This window comes from Cricetulus griseus, chromosome 2 (assembly GCF_003668045.3).
Source record: "Cricetulus griseus strain 17A/GY chromosome 2, alternate assembly CriGri-PICRH-1.0, whole genome shotgun sequence".
NCBI lineage: Eukaryota > Metazoa > Chordata > Mammalia > Rodentia > Cricetidae > Cricetulus > Cricetulus griseus.
In genome coordinates, this window is record NC_048595.1 from 432254607 (window position 1) to 432273176 (window position 18570).

The 18570-nt window shown below is 37.6% G+C and overlaps 1 pseudogene; it reads right to left on the bottom strand.

Moving 5' to 3' along the window:
* Positions 1 to 1772: 1772 nt before the first annotated feature.
* The window catches only part of LOC113833525, a 32736-nt pseudogene continuing 15938 nt past the window's right edge, over positions 1773 to 18570 (bottom strand).

Below are 18570 nucleotides of genomic sequence, written 5' to 3' on the forward strand. Positions count from 1 at the left end.
TCCAATGAACTTTCTCACTCCATTTGCTCCTTGCCATTTTCTTCTTCTTTCCTATGACAAAAAAAAAAGACAACAACAACCAGAGTTCTTTATCCTAAGTATAACTGAGTCTCCTTTGTAGATTGTGTCCCTTCTCCCTTTTCCAGGACTTTTATGACAATATGACCTCTCTATTTTCAGTCTCCCCTTTACTGACGAGTTAATATTAATAATATGTGGTTCTATCATTATAAAACTCATCATTTAAAAAACCCATCCTTAAAAAGTGTAAAAGCCCTCCTTGGTTTTGTATCTAAGACAATTCCCATGCTTGTCTCTGTTCTCTTCTTAGAAGAAAATTTCTCAAAAGAGTGATCTCTCCTCCTGTCCCTTCTTCCTTGTGCAACCACACACCCCAAACTGCTGAAAACTGGCATCTATTGTTATCATCCCATTAAAGACCCACTGTGATCACAATGATGTCATGATCACCTAGATCATGGTACCTACTAATCAGTTCTTACTGACCCCCTACTGAGGTCTGGATGTTTGTATCCACCACCTGTCCCCCCACCCAACAAGCAAAATCTATATGTTGAAACTTAATCTCCAGTGCGATAACATTAAGAGATGTGGTCTTTGGCAAAAGGATTAAGTGTTGAGGTCCCCGCCCTCACGAAGGTAGTTAGTTTGGTTGAGTCCTTATAAAGGAGACCTCAGATGACTTGTTTGCTCCTTTGCTGTGGGAGGACTCAAGAAGATGTGATGAGGCAGCCAGGAATGGTGATGGATGCCTGTAACCCCGGTACAGCAGAGGTGGAGGCAAGAAGGAAGGAAGGGAAGAAGGAGGGAGAGAGGGGCATAATGAGATCATGTACACAGAACAGAAACCTTTCAAATGATGAATTAGCCCTTGGTCTTGGATTTTCTAGTCCCCAGAATTGTAATAAATGAATTTCTGGTGCTCATAGATTACTTAATTTAAATTATTTTTCTATATCAGTTTAAATTGGCAAAGGTATCCATCTAAGAAGAATTAGGTTTAGTATTGTTTACTTGTTCTTTTATATAGAAAAGATTCTATTTGTATTCATATCACTGTATACTCTCTTGCAATTCCTGTGTTCTTTTATCCCCTGCCTGTCATTTAGTATTAGAAGATTCCAGGCTTTGTGTCCGACCCTCTTACCACCTTACTATCTAGAAACTTCTAGAGACAGCTCCTGCTTTCATGCCTTCAATGACATTCTAGGTGGCAGGTGCACTGTGAGGTAAGGCCATCTAAGCTCAATCCTAGACTTTCCTACAAAGGACAAGCTATGTAGCTCAGCCATTCACTAAGTCCATTAAATCTCAACATTGACATTCATAAGTAGGGATGTCTACCACATAGAACAGCTATGCAGATAGAGATAATGAATACATCACTCATAAAACAATGTCTGTGTCTATTAAGCCCTCACTTCTTTGGGGGATTTTTCCTATTAAACTTGTTTAATGGGTCTCAAAAGTAGGTTGCAGATTTTTGGTCAAGTCTTTCCAATTAAAAAGCACTGATTTTGAAAACTAATAACTTAAAACTGACACACACACAAAAAAGTCCACAGTCTCCTTTCCTCCTGAAGGTTTTATGATTCACTGTTATCATTAAGCAGTATTTTATTATTAAACTTAGATGGCCAATTGAGATAAACAGTTCCGAGACCACTCTTCCTCCACTGATTAAGACTGGAATGGCAGGGGTAATATGTTCATTTAGCCTTCTGAGCTTTCTGGGTAGACCTGGTGACTTTCTAGCTCCAGCAGCCTTCTTGTCTCTGTCTCATGCCATGAGCAGCTAAATGACCTGGTGGAAGATAGTCAAAGAAACTTTCAACACATGGGTTTGCCTGCTACCATATCAATAATGGCAGGCACACCACCCCATTTTAAGAATTCTGAGCCAGAGCCATCTTCCAGCTTCTTCCCAGAATGGTGTTCAGTCTTTTTCTTCTAGCTCAGCAGCCTTACAAACTATACGAGCTGTGTGAAAATCCAGTACGAGGGCATAACCAGCATTAATTTGACCTAGACGGTTCAGGATAATCACCTGAGCAGTGAAGCCAGCTGCTTCTATGGGTGGGTCATTTTTGCTGTAATCCTCAATGCCATCATGTCTAACATCTTTGACAGACTCATCCTTTACATCAAAGCCTACATAATCCCCAGGCAGTTTCACCCAAAGCTTCAAGATGCATTTCAACAGACTGTTGTGACATTGATGGGAGCAAAACTAACCACCATGCCAGGTTTGAGAACACCAGTCTCCTCTCTGCTCACAGGGTCAGTACCAATACCATCAGTTTTATAGACATCCTAGAGGGGCAGTCACAGAAGCTTGTCAGTGAATGAGTTGTTGGCAGGATACAATACAAAACTTACGAAGTTTAGTTCCACTGGCACTGCCATCTTTTAGGTGATTTTCCATCTTTTGGCCTTTCCAATAAGAAATTGTCATAAATGCAATTGTGTCAGGGTTGCTGCGAATTTTCTTAATGTGAGTGCTGACTTCCTTAACAATTTCCTCCTATCTCTTCTGGGGCTGTCCAGTGGGTTGGTGGAATCCATTTTGTTGGCACCAATAATTAGCTGTTTCACACTCAGACTGTTAGCCAGAAGGGCATGTTCACAGATCTGCTCTTCTAGGAGATACCAGCTTCAGGTTCACCAGCATCAGCAGTAACAACCAAAATAGCAGAGAAAGCCTGAGCTGGGCCTATAATCATGTTTTTATAAAGTGTCCTGGCATCAGTGATAGATAGCCACATGGATTTGCTGGTCTCAAATTTCCACAGGGAGATGCCAATAGTTAAACCACACTCACACTCAGCTTTCAGTTTGTCCAAGACCCGGACGTTCTGAAAGGAGCCATTTCCCATCTCAGAGACATCCTTTTCAACTTTTTGTAAATTCCACCATGTTTATAGATGAGATGGCCAATCATGATGGACTTGCAAGAATCTACAAGTCCAATGATGCCAATGTTGATAGGCGCCATTTTCTTTCCTATTGTGGCTTAGAATTAGCAGTGGTTTTCACAACATGTGCAGAATCTAGATTCAACTACACATGAACACACACACAAACACACACACACACACACACACACACACAAACACACACACACACACACACACACACAAACACACACACAACATGAAAGAAAAAGATGAAGCATGAGGGAAGGATTGAACCAGCGGGAGTTGGGGAAGTGGGCAACAGGGAGTAATGGGGGCAAGTATGAACAAGGTACACGAAACATGGACACCAAAATGTTACAGTGAAATGCATCATTTTGTACACTGCTTAAAATTAACTTTACATTGATGATATCATTTATAGAAGGCATCATGTTGCTGACCTGGGCTTCATAATGAGATCTTGCCTAAAAAAATAAATAAAACAAAATGAAAGTACTTTCTTAGTTAGAGAAGGCATAGAGATACAGAAGTTGTCCTAACATCAACCTCTACAGCATGTTAGTCCCCAGCCCAGCTTGGCACTGGACTCACCAGAGCAGCCTTTTCAAATACAGTTTCCTGGTGTTTTCATACCTTACCCAAATCAAAACCTACAGGAAGTTAGATTTTTAAGTGGATCCCAGGTGACTCTGATAATCAATTGGTACTGAGAACCCCTGCTGTCTATAATCCCAAGAAGGCTTAGATGCAGAATTACTAATCAGACTTACTCATCCCAAGCATTATACTAATGAATTACTGTGACATCCCTCCCAGGGAATCGAAAACAACATGGTGCCTGAGTCTAATTAAAACACAGTCTCCAAAAGCCTCATCAGATCTGAGTTGAGTGAAGAGACTTTAGGCTTTAGGGCAGATTGATGGGAGATGTTTTACTGAAAAACATCTACCTGAGCAACTCCGGTGCCCTTGTTTCTAGACTGGCCTATCACAAGCAGAGATACACAAAATGTGGGATGCTTACCTAATGGAAGAACATCTCCTATACCTGGAAGGCATATATGCTAGCTTTCCATCACTGTGAGCAAATATCTAAGACAAACAAAGGAGAAAAGGCTAGCTCATGGTTTGAGAGATGTTAGTCCAAATGGCTTGGCCATGTGGCTTGGGTTCTACAACAGGACAAGATATCAGGACCACATAAGAAAGGATGCTGCTCACCTCCTAGCAGTCAGAATGCAGAGAGAGAGAGAGAGAGAGAGAGAGAGAGAGAGAGAGAGAGAGAGAGAGATTTGTGTTCTAACATTCTCTTCAAAGTCAGGTCCCTAACCTGGTTTCCAATAGGTACCATTTTTAAAGGCTCCACCAGTATATTAAAGTGAAAAGGCTGAGAGAAATATACAAAAGTCATGCAGCATAGTAGAAATGTTATCAGAGCTGAGACTCAAAGGTGATTTTTTTTTAGTAATAAGATTTTAGAATAATAAGGGCAAAGGTCAAGACTCCAAGGAATGTGTTCGGCAACAGGGAGCTTCTAGATTGACCTAGAATACAGGAGAAGTAGTGGAAGTGGGATAGAGCGGGAAATGTGACAAACAGAGATGGGACTGGATAGTGAGACGAGACGTCAGTGTGGGCTGTGTGGGCTGAAGCAAGAACTTAACTACGCAAATCCAAGAGGAACCATTAAAACATGATGGCATTATTTAGATTTAATTTGTTTTGTGAATGAATGGCTAGCCTATCACTCAATCAAATATGCACAGTACTTTTATTGGTGCCATATACATTGTAGTAAATAAGACAAAGAATCAGTTTATATTCAAAGCCTCCCAGGCAACTCTTATTTGGAAGGAGTAAAAATTAGAATTATTTAACTAACTAATCAAATGGCTTAGCTAATAGAAGCAAAAGTCTAAAGTAGGGCTGGGGAAACAACCATCGCAATGAGACAAAGGATTTGTGGCTTACAAATTCTCAGGGAAGTTTACAATGAATCCGCCCAAGCCAATGGGTGTTTCTTTGAGAGACAGTGAACTTTACTGTTACTGAATGTAGCTGATGACCTGTTGGTGAGAGGACTCTTATTTTAAGTGGTGACAGACATAGTTAGAGAGTTATAAGATGAGTCAACTTTCTGACCTCACTAGTTAGTTCTTGTCAACTTGAGACAATGAGGAAACGTCAGTTGACGAACTATCTTCACCAGGGCAGTCTATGGGGTATGTTTGTGGGATATTTTTTGATTGGTGATTGGTCTGAGAGGACCAAACTCACAGAGAGTGATGGTGCCCTGAGAAGGTGATTCTGAATTGTGTAAGAAAGCAAACTGAGCAAGCCCCAAAAAGTGAGCCAGTAAGCACCCTTCCTCCATGGTCCATGATTTAGTTGTGGTCTTCACATTCCTTTCCAGTTCCTGCCCTGACTTCCCTCAGTGATGGACTGGAATGAGGAAGTATAACCCAAACAAACCTTTTCTTGCCTCAAGTTGGTTTGGGGTTGGTATTGTATCACAGTAAGCCAGAATATTAACCAAATACAAAAATGAACACATCATCTTTGTCTTTGGAATTCTTGGGACATTTCCCTGTGTAGGTCAAGCACTAAGCTGCCCTAATGAATGTGTATCAAGACACCTGTGAATAAAACAGCTATGACAGCCTTGTGTTTCACACTAACTGGATGATTTTTGCAATTAACAATGACAGACTATTTATCCTTATTATATCCCCTAATTTTTTAGATTGTAAAACATATCACACAAACAATTATGCTACAAAATGAAGGTCATTTTTAAAGGTTAGATCTAAATAAAGATGTTGATCACTTCAACCAAATCATCCCAACAAATTGGATGCTGACAACGTCATAAATATCTCTTAACTGCAATAGATGGAGAATAGTCATTTTGAATAACTTAACATGAGCATACTTCTTTATTCTCACAATGCAAAGGCACAGGTGTGTAGAAACCTTTCATGTGGTTGTTTTAAGTATGTGATCATTTCTCCTCTCCACCTCAAAATCCATCATGTAATAAACCCATGTTGGGCAAGTAATGGTTTCAGAGCTGAAGGCTAGATTCTCATTCAGCAGTCTCTCCAGTGAGCTATGGAGTTAGTGGCTCTCCAGGTAGACCTCATTCCTTCTCAGTACTGTACCAGTATCTTCATTAAAACCTCAATCTGAGATTGGGTAAATAATGTAGCTACTCTCCTAAAGAAAATATCCATGACTCGATATTATTCCAAATACCTTATCTAATTAAGTTTTTGTCATTGTTATTATTACCATTGTTTCAAGTATTTGGTTAGGAAGGGGGTATAATGCTTGAAAGGAGGTTCATTCAATGTGCTGTAACCACTTTCTGCAAAAGGAGTATAATTTACTGAGATGGCATCCTGAGGAGAATTCCCTAAATACTTCAGGACAGTGTTAGCAAACCCCCCAAAAGGATTTTTTAGATAGATTTTAGCTGAACAATCCCATTGGAAAACCAAAGCCAAAAAAAAGGGGGGTGACAGCATTTTTCTTAAGGTAACAACTTCACTATTTTCAAACTATTTTCTTTATTATTTTGCTTATTACTTGTTGGGGGAGTGTGGGGGTCTACAGGAGGCAGTCAGGGGTGTATCATGATGCGTTCGAAAGGCAGGCACAGGAGGTGGTCAAACAAGCAGAATAAGAACGATGCAATTTTTCGAGAATGAAACTTGACACAAGGAGGAAGAAGACGGCACAGTGATGAGGTGTGTAAGTCATTGACTTGTCACACACGCCAAGCTGCTTCAAAACCTCATTTGCTTCCTTCAAGATTCAATGCAGAACTTGCTTTCTTACCATACTTCCCCTAATGTTCCCCTCCAAGGTAAAGGGCAGATACCAAAGTCTTTGTTTCATTTGTTTGGTTGGCTGGTTGGTTGATTGGTTGGTTAGTTGGTTTGGTTTGGTTTGGCTTTATCCTCCTTAATTGTTTATTTTTTTTTCTGTTTTACTTTGTGTTAGGGAAGCAGTGGGCCTCAACTGGCCACTGTTATTTCCCATTGTGAACATCATAATTCAACCTTAAAACCTCTTTTTTGATCATGAAGGTAACTTTACACAACTCAGACTATAAGAATGGCAGTGAAGACCCTCATTCTCCTCACTACTAAGCTAAGATCACAGGGGAGGCTGGAGAATCTGGGGGGATTGATCGATTTTAGCAAATAAGTAGGATATGATTTAGAATGCCTACTCCTATCACTTCAGTCCAGAAACATGACAGTATTTTATAGCATAACTGAAAAAAATAAAAGAATAACTGCTAAATCAATCATCTGAAATTTGCAATGAAACAAGAAATTCAGTTTCTTTAAAAACAGTGTGACTATTTTTTAAAAAAATCTATAAGGAAAATCTGATGTGATCATGAAATAACAAAGAGCCTTAAACAGTTGTGAGAACCACCACTGAATGTTTAAACAGCTACAGCATTAACTCTTTGCGACAGGGGGTCTACAAAGCAAGCAGTCTGTGAGGCTAATTGCTAAAATGCTCCTAATTTGTTTCCCGGGGTTTGAAAAAGCTCTTAATTGCTGCTCTGTGTTTGAACAAGACAGAGAAGAAAGCCAGGCATGTCAAATTCACTAAGTGTTTTCAATGTCCAGCAAAAGGAATCTATGCTAAAGTTTTGAAAGTGTACCCCCAAATGAAAAGCCAAAGAGTGGACTGAGACCTTAGATGACAATTGAATGTGGTGGTGGGGTACAGTAATGACACTGACAACATGATCCCACCATGATATGATTAAAGGGAAGTTTTTCTTATAGATAAGAGAGAACAGAGAGAAAAAGAAGCAGACTGAACATGCCAGCAAGCTGGACATGTCCTGGGCCAGGGATAGTCAAGTGGTAGAGATAGGGATATAGGAAGAAACAGAGAATAGAACAGATCAAGAAAAATAGGAAAGCAAGAAATAGAGAGTAAGGGAGAGGAAGTGTGAGTAGGAGAGTGTATTTGAATCTGTAGTCAATTAATTCTTCTTAAAATATACACATGCAATAGAACATAAAATCAACAGCAAACAAGTATCTAGTAAACCCAACTTCATGAAAGGATTCATTGATTAATTGTGAAGAAATCAAGAAAGGCATTTTTTAATTTTCCTGGAATTAGATGGAAAAACAACAAAACCTCTAGAACATATTGAAGGGAATCACAGAGATAAACTTACAGCTCTAAACGCCTACATCTTTAAAAAAAAAAATCAGAAAGAGCAAAAGTAAATGACTTATCTCAGAGCAGAAATTGCTAAAATAGCAGCAAACAAAGAATCACTGAATCTAAGAGTTCATTCTTTGAGAACATAAACATTGGCTCAACTAACCGAAAGAGGATCCACATTAACAGAACCAGAAATCATTCATTACATTACCACAGACACCAAAGAAATTCAGAATATTAGAATAGACTTAAAAACCTGTACTTCATTAACTTGGAAAAATGACAAGGATTTTTTAAGATGTGGCTAAATCACCAAAATTAACCAGAAAGAGATCAACAACGTAAACAAATGAGGAGAGTGAAATAGTAAAAGCCTTACAACTGAAAACAGTCCAGAGTCAGTGAGATTCACACAGGAACTTAGCAGACTTTTAAAAACCTACAGCCAGTCTTTCTTAAACTACTTAACATAAGAGAAGCAGAAAGAGTGTGCCCAAACTCCTTCTATGAAGCCAGTATCATTCTGATAGCAAAACCAGGTAAAGACACAAATACAAAAGGAAATGTACAAGACAAGTTCTCTGTTGAACACAGACTCAAAGATGCTCAATAAAATACATGCAAACAGAATACAGACATACATAAAAAAGATTATCCATGGCCAAGTTGGCTTTATCCCAGAGATTCAGGGATGGTTCAACATATGCAAGCCAATGATGTAATAAATCACATAAATGGACATGAAGACAAAAATCACATGATGATCTCAATACATGGGGAAAAAGCAAGCCTTTGACAAAATCTAATCACAATAAAAGTCTCAGAAAATGTAGGAATAGAAGAACTCACCTGCCTTAATAAAAGCTGTATGTGAAAAACCCACAGACAATGTTATTCTAAATGGAGAAAAACTTACAGCAATCCCATGAAATCAAGATTAAGACTGTCTACTATTCCACTCCTTTTCAATAATGTAACTAAAACACTAGATGAAACAATAAAGTAAGTTATTAAAAGGATACAAGTAGAAAAAGAAAAGATCAAATTAACTCTATTTGATGGCATGATAATATATATTTGAGATGTCAAAAGTTCTACCAGGAAACTTCTATGAATGATTAACAAATTCAGTTCATGAGAGCATACAGAATCAAGCTGAGAAAACCAATAGCTTTTCCATACAACAATAAGCATACAAGAAAGGGGTCATAGAATACTTCCATTTACAATAGCCTCAAAGAAAAGAAAATAACTAGGAATAACCTGGCCAAGTAAGTGAAGAACCTCTATAATGAAAACTTTAAACCTCTGAAGAAAAGGATAAAGACACTAGAAAATGGAAAGATATTTGTGTTCATGGATTAGTAGAAATAATATTGTAAAAAAAGACCATTTGTGCAAATTTATTTATAGATTGAATGCAATTGCAATCAAAGAAAGCCCCTATCTCATTCTTCACAGAAATAGAAAAAAATCCTAAAATCCATGTAGAATCAAAAAAGATCCACAATAGCCAAAATGCTGGAAGGATTACCAATCCAGATCTTAAGATAGATTACAGAACCACAGTAATAAAAAACACAAAGACAGACATGTAGACCAATGGAACAAAATTTAAAATCCAAACATGAGCACATAAAACTACAGCCATTTACTATTTGATATAAATATATGTAGTTTAATTAACTGACAATGCTTCTCCCAACGTCACAGACTATATAAGAAAAACACCAACACAAGGCTTGAGAAGCCCTCTTTTGAGATGTCAGTAGGGTTGTCCAAGAGGCTCCCAAAACATTGTTGCCTTTGGTTTCCTTCTACCCACCTAGAAGTTTCAGGAAAGTCCCTATTGCTATAGACACAACACACTTCAGACACAGGATCCAGAGAAGTCAAGATGGATCTGGCCTGAAAGCCCCTCTCTAAGGTCCAGATTTCATGGTACCAAAGGCACACTAACAAAACTTAACTGAAAGTATAATAGCAAAACAAGCAAACCCGATCAACTGAGATTATTACACATCACATTTAGTCAACAGAAAAGGAAGCTTGAACGATCCCTTAGCTTTACATGTGAAATATCATGTCTATTTCTATTTGATCTAAAATTGTCATTTCAAAAGACCAACCATTTAGCTATGTCAATATAGGACTTTTCAGGTTTAATTGTCAAGAGGCAACAGTTACAATTTCCTAATGAAAGAAGAAGAATGTCCATGAAGAGCGCCAAGTGACTAACATTAGAAGACTGGCATTTGATCCATAGCTTCTGGCCACTGAATGTTAATAAAGGCAACTCTCAACTGATTTCAGAAAGTCCAGGTACAAATAGTAACCTGCTGGCCAGATTTCTAATTAAACCACAACATGATTTACCTGCTTGTCCCCAGAGGCCAGTGATAATATTCCAAGTGTTTTAATCATATTGGACAGCTATAACAAAGTACTATGTGCTAGATGGCTTTGAGACAAATGAAATTTATTTCTCACAATGGTGGAGACTGAAGTCCTAGACCAGGGTGACAACATCACTATAAGGATACTCTTCATTCAGGTTTGCAGGCTTCTGACATCTTATATCTTCCTATGGTGAAGAGAGAAAGAACTCTTTTGGGATCCTTTTCTAAGGTTACTGATCCCATCCACAAAGGCTCAGCTTCATAACTTCATAATTTAATCATGTCCCAAATACCTCAAAATGCTATCACATAGGGATTAGATTTCAACTATGGATGGGAGGGACAGTATCTCTTAACATGTACAATCATGTGTATAAATAGTAGTAATAATTATACCAATAGTAACAAAGAGGCATGCCTTTTAGAAGGCGTCATAATATTTTACATGTGTATTTCATTCACCACCTTACTGCATCTCTTTTAGAAACTACTTCTTTTGTTCTCAGCCTCTAAGTGGGAATTCTGTCTTTCAAGGACTAAGAAAGTGCCAATGTTTCATAGTTAAAAATGGGTGGAGGAGCCTGTGAGATTGCTCAGCAGGTAAAAGCATCTGCTGCCATCCCTGAGGACCTGAGTTCAATCCCTGGGAACTGCAGAAGGAGAGAACAGATTCCTACAAGATGGTCTCTGACTTACACACACACACACACACACACACACACACACACACACACACACACACAAATAAAATAAAATGTTTTTGAAAATTGGAAATAAAATTCAATTCTAAGCATAGGACCTCGTTTTCAGTATAGAAAGATAATGGCAGTGTTGGTTATTGTAAACTAAATGTGTGTGTTTTCCAAGGCTCTGTTTTCTTATCTTGGCATTTCTGTGGTTTTATAATCCACACTACCATATTTCTGACTTTACAAATTACAAAACTAGGGTCAAAAATGTAAAATAGGCTTAAATTTAAACCCAATCATCCAGCTCCTCTGCCAGTCATCTGAGCAACTGTCCTGTATACCAGCACTTCACCAGAAAAGCCCGAGTGCTGTTCAGACACTTGGGAGGCTCAAAGCTATTTTCATAACTACATTAAGATATGATATTTCCCTTTACACTTGTTTCTTCATGAGTGCTACATTTTTCTATATAGTACATGATGTGATATATTGCCATACATTAAATGTAGAATAAAATACAAGAATCTCAAAGTCATAAATTAAGCAAGTCATTAAATACACATCTCCCCAAAATGAAAATTAATGCCACTCTTAGGGAAATTAAGCTATTCTTTAAGATATCTTTTTTCATTTCATGCATATGATGGTTGGCATGAATGTATGCATATTCACTAAGGACCCGCAGTGCTGGTGGACATCAGAGGAGGTCACAGATGCCCTGGAACTGGAGTTACAGGCAGCTGTGAGCCACCATGTTGGTTCTGGAACTGAATTCTGACCCTTTACAAGAGCAGCAAGCACTCTTAACTATTGAGCCATCTCTCAAGCCAGAAAAATAGTTTATCTATTTTTCATTTGAAAGTGCAGTGGTGACAAATCATAGATTTATCATTGTTCTTTTGAAGAAAAATAACAAATGGACATTAAATGTTTTTATTTTGCTATTTAATACAGCAAATTATGATAGGTACAAACTACAAGTAAAAAGCTCTCTAGCATCCTCAGTAAGTTTTGCAAACCCCACACATTTGAGAAGACTTGCTGTGGTCATCAAAATGGCTTAGCAGGAAATGCTACTTACGCCAAGCCTAATGACCTGAATTCAATTATGGAGCTCCATGTGGTGGAAAGAGAGTACGAATTCTGCAGGTTGTCCTCTGACCTCCACATGCATACTGTGGCAGACAAGCATTTGCACATCAACACACACACATACACACACACACACACACACACACACACACACACACACACACACACACACAAACGCACATAATGAAACTACTATGCTAATGTTACCTACTTCTGTGATAGGATCTGGTTATATATGAGTCTGTATGAGGACATGCAGGTGTGGATTGAATGAGACAGTCCATATGAAAAGTTTAACCTTGTTACTATCACCACAACTATTATTAGATATTAAACAGCTTACCTGAACTCAGGGACATCAAAAAGGTAAAAATCCCAACATTAAACTACATAACATAGTGAGTCCATAAACTAGATGATCAAATTTATCCCTATTGAGTAAATGTAAGAATCATAGATAAAAGACCTGTCTATGACACGTATCAACTGAGGGGCAAGAAGTTGGGATGAACGAGCTCCAAGCCTTGCACTAGAAGCCTGTTCTGACAGTAACTACAGTAACTACAGGTATCACCTTTATCAAATCATTTGAAAACTTGTAGTTGCATGGTGGTACACACATGCACATACAAAACATGACATGTTCATATGCAAAACATAATTCATGTGAGAGTGTTCTGAAAAGTACAGAATGGAAAAATAATTGCCTATCTCATTTCTCATAGCCAAATAAGCCTCACATGGATTATAGTCTTAATGCAAACAGTAACAACTAAAATTATTAGGACATATAGGAGACATTTTATTAGTTTTGGATGAAGAAACACTTTCTCAGCTTGATGATAAGGAAAACTAAAAGTACTAAAACTGTGTTAAAAATAACTACTTAAGGATGAATTTGTCAAAATAAACCACTAAAAGGGAAAAAATTAAACTAAATAAAAGAAAGACATGCATGTATTGGAAGATAATACTGCTCAAATGGTACTCATCCTTTTGTTTTTTATTTAATTATTTACTTGTTTATGGTGTATGTGTTGTGTGTGTTCACATGTGTGCAGATGTCTGTGGAGACCAGAAAAAAGGGGGATCAGAGCCCCTGGGACTGGAGTGACATGTGGCTGTGAGCATGCTGGGAACCAAACTTCCTTCCTCCTGAAGAACAGGAAGTGATCTTAATCCCAGAACCATCTGGTATTATTCCTTCACATTATCAAAGGATTCAGTGTAATTTCTGTAAGTCTCCAAATGCTGTTTTACAGAAGTTAACAACCTAACCCTAAAGTGCATATAGAAATTTGAGGGAGACATCAGGACTCAAATAACCTTGAAAAAAGAACAAAAACATCAGAAGATTCACATTTCTTCGACTTTAAAACTTACTACAAATTAGCATGATCAAGACAGCAAGGAGCTGGTGTAAGAAGAGACACAGACATAGATTAGGTGGGCACCACTAGAGAACCAGAAGTGCTTGTAGTTTGGGACACACTGGGCACACAACAGAACCTCCTTTTCTGTCCCTAAGTCACAAAGATCAATGAAATAAAGATTTCAGAAATGAATTTCTGTTCATATGATTTTGACAAGCATGCCAATACAATTTAGTAAGGAAATAAACGCCTTTACAACAAATGGTGCTGGGACAACTGGATCTCCATTTAGAAAATAATGAATTTGTATTTCTACATCACAATGAAAGGCTAACCTGAAATGTTTCAGAGACCTAACTGTTAACAGCAGAAATTGCTGAATTGTTTAGAGAAAATAACAGTGAGTCTTGGCAAACATCAGTTATACAATGTTTTTGGTTTGGATGACGCCAAAGGCATATCCAGAAAAAAAAAAGAGAATGAGGATAGATATAACTTCAATTTTTATTTGCTTCAAAGAATACCAAGAAAGTTGAAATGACAACCAAAATAATAGAAGAAAAAATTTTAATTATATGTCTTTTAAAAGTCTAGTATTCAGAATGTAGAAAGTACTCCTACAAAACAACAATAAAAAGAAAAACAGTATGCTTAAAGTGGGCAAAAGACTTGAAAATAGATTTCTCTAAAGATACACAAATGCTCAAAATGCTCATAAAAAGATATTCAGCATAATTAGTCATTACAAAAATGCAAATCAAAACCACAGTGAATACCAATTGCACATTCACTAGAATAGCTAAAACTTTATAAAAGACAGATACTGTGTTGGGAGGAGGTAGAGAAATTAGAAACTTAGCCAGTGTTGGTTGTCTGGCTAAGTGTTGTTACTTTTCTGTTGCTGTGAGGAGACACCATGATGAAAGCAATTTGTAAAAGAAAAGTTTACTAGGGCTTACAGTTCCAGAGAGTAAGCCCATGACCATGATGGCAGGCCACATGGCAGTGGCATGGTGATGGAGCAGTAGCTGAAAGCTTACATCACAAGCATGAAACATATGGGGTCAGGGGGAGAAAAAGAGGGAAGAGAGAGTCAGAGACAGACAGACAGACAGACAGACAGACAGACAGACAGACAGACAGACAGACAGTCAAAGACAGAAAGAGTGATAACTGGCAATTGCCTGTGCTTTTAAAACCTTGAAGCTTACCCCCAGTGAAATACTTCCTCCAAGGCCCCATCTCCTAATTCTTCCCAAACAGTTCCACCAACTGGGGACCAAACATTCAAATCTATGATCATATGGGAGCCATTATCATTCAAACCACCATATTAGTAGAGTTTAAATTGGTTCTACCATTTTGGGAAATAGGTTGGTAATTCTCAATGATAATTCTACACATTAAATGTAGAGTTACGATGTGACCCAGTCATTCTTGTCCAATAGAGAGAGAGAGAGAGAGAGAGAGAGAGAGAGAGAGAGAGAGAGAAGTAAGACAAGTCTAAACAAAAACCTATGTAAGATGCTTCCAGCAGGATTATTCCCAATAGACATGACATACAAACAACTAATGTATCCATCAATTGCCAAGTGCACAAGCAATTATGTTACATTTATACACTTGAATACCATTTTACAATCCAAAGGAATTATTTGCAATGTAAATAATCTTGTAAGCATGATTAGTGAAGTAACACAAATGTAAGACAAATGTGCTAGCTCACATACATAATCTCAGCACTGAAGAAGAGGACAGTGGTGAGTTCGAGGCTGGTTTGGGCCATACAGTAGGACTCCAAATCAAAAAGCCAGAAGAGACAAAAGATCATATGTTTATGATTTCATCTATGTGAAGTGTCCAAAAAAGTAAACTTCATGAAGGTAGAGAATGGATCAATGATCCCAGGGATTCAGAGGGTGAAGAGATGGGAAGTGGGTGCTGGGCAGTGATAATTCTACACATTAAATGTAGAGTTATCCTTTGAGAGTGATGAACATTTAGGAAGTTAGATGATGGTAATAGTTATCCAACTCCATGAATACACTAAAATTCCACTGAAATGGTATGCAAATTATATCTCAATAAAGATGCATGAAATATACTAAATTTTTTGAATGAAGAAATATGATTTCATAAAAGCAAAAACCATCATTTGAAAGACAAGACATCATTTTACACAATGAAGGAACAAGTTGTATAATTACGTACTAGAATCTTTAATACATATAAAGTACATTTATAGTCAATAAGCAAAAATTGACAAGACAATGAGCAAAACATGTGAGTATAAAATTCATAACTGAAGACAAGTCAATAATAAACACACATAATAAAAGTGAAAAGTAAAGTGACCTGTTTGCTTATTAAGTAGGCAAAAATTACAAAAAAAAATAGTAAGCTGGGATGGGAAAACACAATGCCATTGGAAATTTACACTGGTGGGGTTGCCTTTGTTTGCAAGCCTATTTAACAGTATGTGTAATGGTCCTTGAGTCTTACATGCTGACCTTGTAATTCCAATTTTTATTAATGAGACAGGAGAGCACATTAACAAAGGTAAATGCATAATATGGTCTCTCAAAATACTTTTTAATTGTATGTGTATGTGTGTTTTATCTGCATGTATGTATGTGCACCATATGTGTGTGGTGCTTTTGAGACCAGATGATGGCACTGGGAACTATAGTTACAGATGGTTGTGAGCTGCTTTGGCAGTGCTGGAAATGGAACCTGAATCTTCCAGAAGAGAAAGCAGCCAGTGCTTTTAACTGTTGAGCCATCTCTTGGGTCCCTCAAAGGAACTTTTGTGACTGAAAAATATGAGAACACACATGGTAAATAATTGGCAGCTGGTGAAATGAGTCATTTTACACATAAATTAGAATTGGCCTCCTATTAAGATAAAGATACACCCATTACCCTGAGTAATAAAGAGATAAGCTCAAATACAGAGATAAGCTCTATTATTAGGGGAAAAAAGGCATGGATATTGAATTATGCTCAGAAGATGATAGCTATTTTATATGCTTTTACTAAAATTAGATGCATATTTTAAGCATATCAATACAAATGATGCATTATATTCTTATAACTTTTATGTGCACTCTGATAGTTATATGACTATTATATTTTGTCACATTGTAAGTATGTGAAGGATTTTCTTAAAGGATCTATGTAAAAGAAACATTAAGAGTAGTTATTGAATGCTAATGCAGAGGTTGGGTTTTTCCCTGTGTCATTATTTCATTTACTATTATTATACAAAACTTGATAAGCTATTTTTTTTTTATTTAGAAGTATAAGATGGTAAACTGGAGATGCAGCCAGGCTGGATAAAGTCCTTGTCAAGTCCATTAAATACCTCAAGGCTCAGTTTCTCCAACACATATTCTAAAGCTGCATTAGTGACACAAAGTATGTCCTCAACACAGTACCTGTGCTCAGCAAGCCCTGAATAGGTGCTATTTTCTTCTTTTGCTTTGCTTTGTTACTTTCTGGGGCATGGTCTCACTATGTAATTCAGACTGACCTGAAAACCATCCATCTCCAGAATAAGCCTCAAAATTTTGGGATCTCAGGTGTGTGCCACACCTAGCTTATTGTTCCTCTTTCCTGATCATTGTATAAATATTAGTAGAATTAGGGTGGATTCTTTATTAATTACATATACAGGAGTTTAAATATGCAAATATATATGAGCCGTGCCAGATGAGAGACCAGAAGAATCTAGAGACCAGAAGAAATTGTTCCCAAGCTACCATATGTTCTTGTCACTGAAAGAATTCATGACAAATGATCATTGTTTGTCTCATACGAGTATGAAAACAATCAGGTAGTGGTGGTGCATGCCTCTAATCCTAGCACTTGGGAGACAGAGGAAAGCAGATCTCTGTAAGTTCAAGGACTGCCTTGTCTACAGAGCTAGTTCCAGGACAGCTAGGGCTACTGAAAGAAACTCTATCTCAAAAAAACAAAAACAAGAAAAAAACTCTTCTTGTACCCTACAACTGTTCTTCCAGGACATAAAAATGAATAATATTAGAGAGATATTATTTTCAAGTGTAAACTGTTTGAGAAACAGGAAGAGAATCTCAGTCTCCAGCTGTGTGCATTTGCCATGGAGCTAATCACTTCTTAAAGTACCAGAAACAATGATAAAAGGATACACTATTACACACTCTCTCTATATGCTCTATATTATATAATAAAATAAATGCTATATGAAATATGTACTATAAAAAACAGGATGATGACTATGAAATGTAAAATGGCTTCCAAGTAAAAGCTGGACTTAAAACATATTTGTAATACAAGATGATGCCATGTCACCTTACATTATTTTCTGTGCTATGGGCTGACACATTTTTCTTTGCTATCATATTAACTGTATCTATATTATGTACAATCCAGCAGGTCTGCAAGGACTTGGCTTTCATGAAGTTGGGAAACACATAATCACATCTCAAGAAGTGACTGGCAATACCCCTGAAATATTCAACCAGTGTTTCAGGAGCCTTCTCTAGCTTCCCTCCAAGGGTGTCAGGAATTGCAAGTGTGAACTGCCTCTGATTTCCTCCATGAGAAACTACAATCGCTTCATCTTTCTAATATGGAAACATGCCAGAAAGACAGACCTCAGATATTTGCTGATGAGCCTCAGATAAAAGGGCAGAGCTACAGTGGTGAGCAGGTCAGGTCCACTTGTTGGAAGTCCTACGCCAATATTTATGTCACCAGGTGAGGTCTCCAGCTTTTGGGTGAAAGTTTCCGGGAGTTTTCCTCCATTAATCTGTTCGTTGTACACAGAAGTGCATTAACTCTTTCAAGTTTAGAGGAAGAACTAAGTAGTACATGTTGGGTCATAATTGCT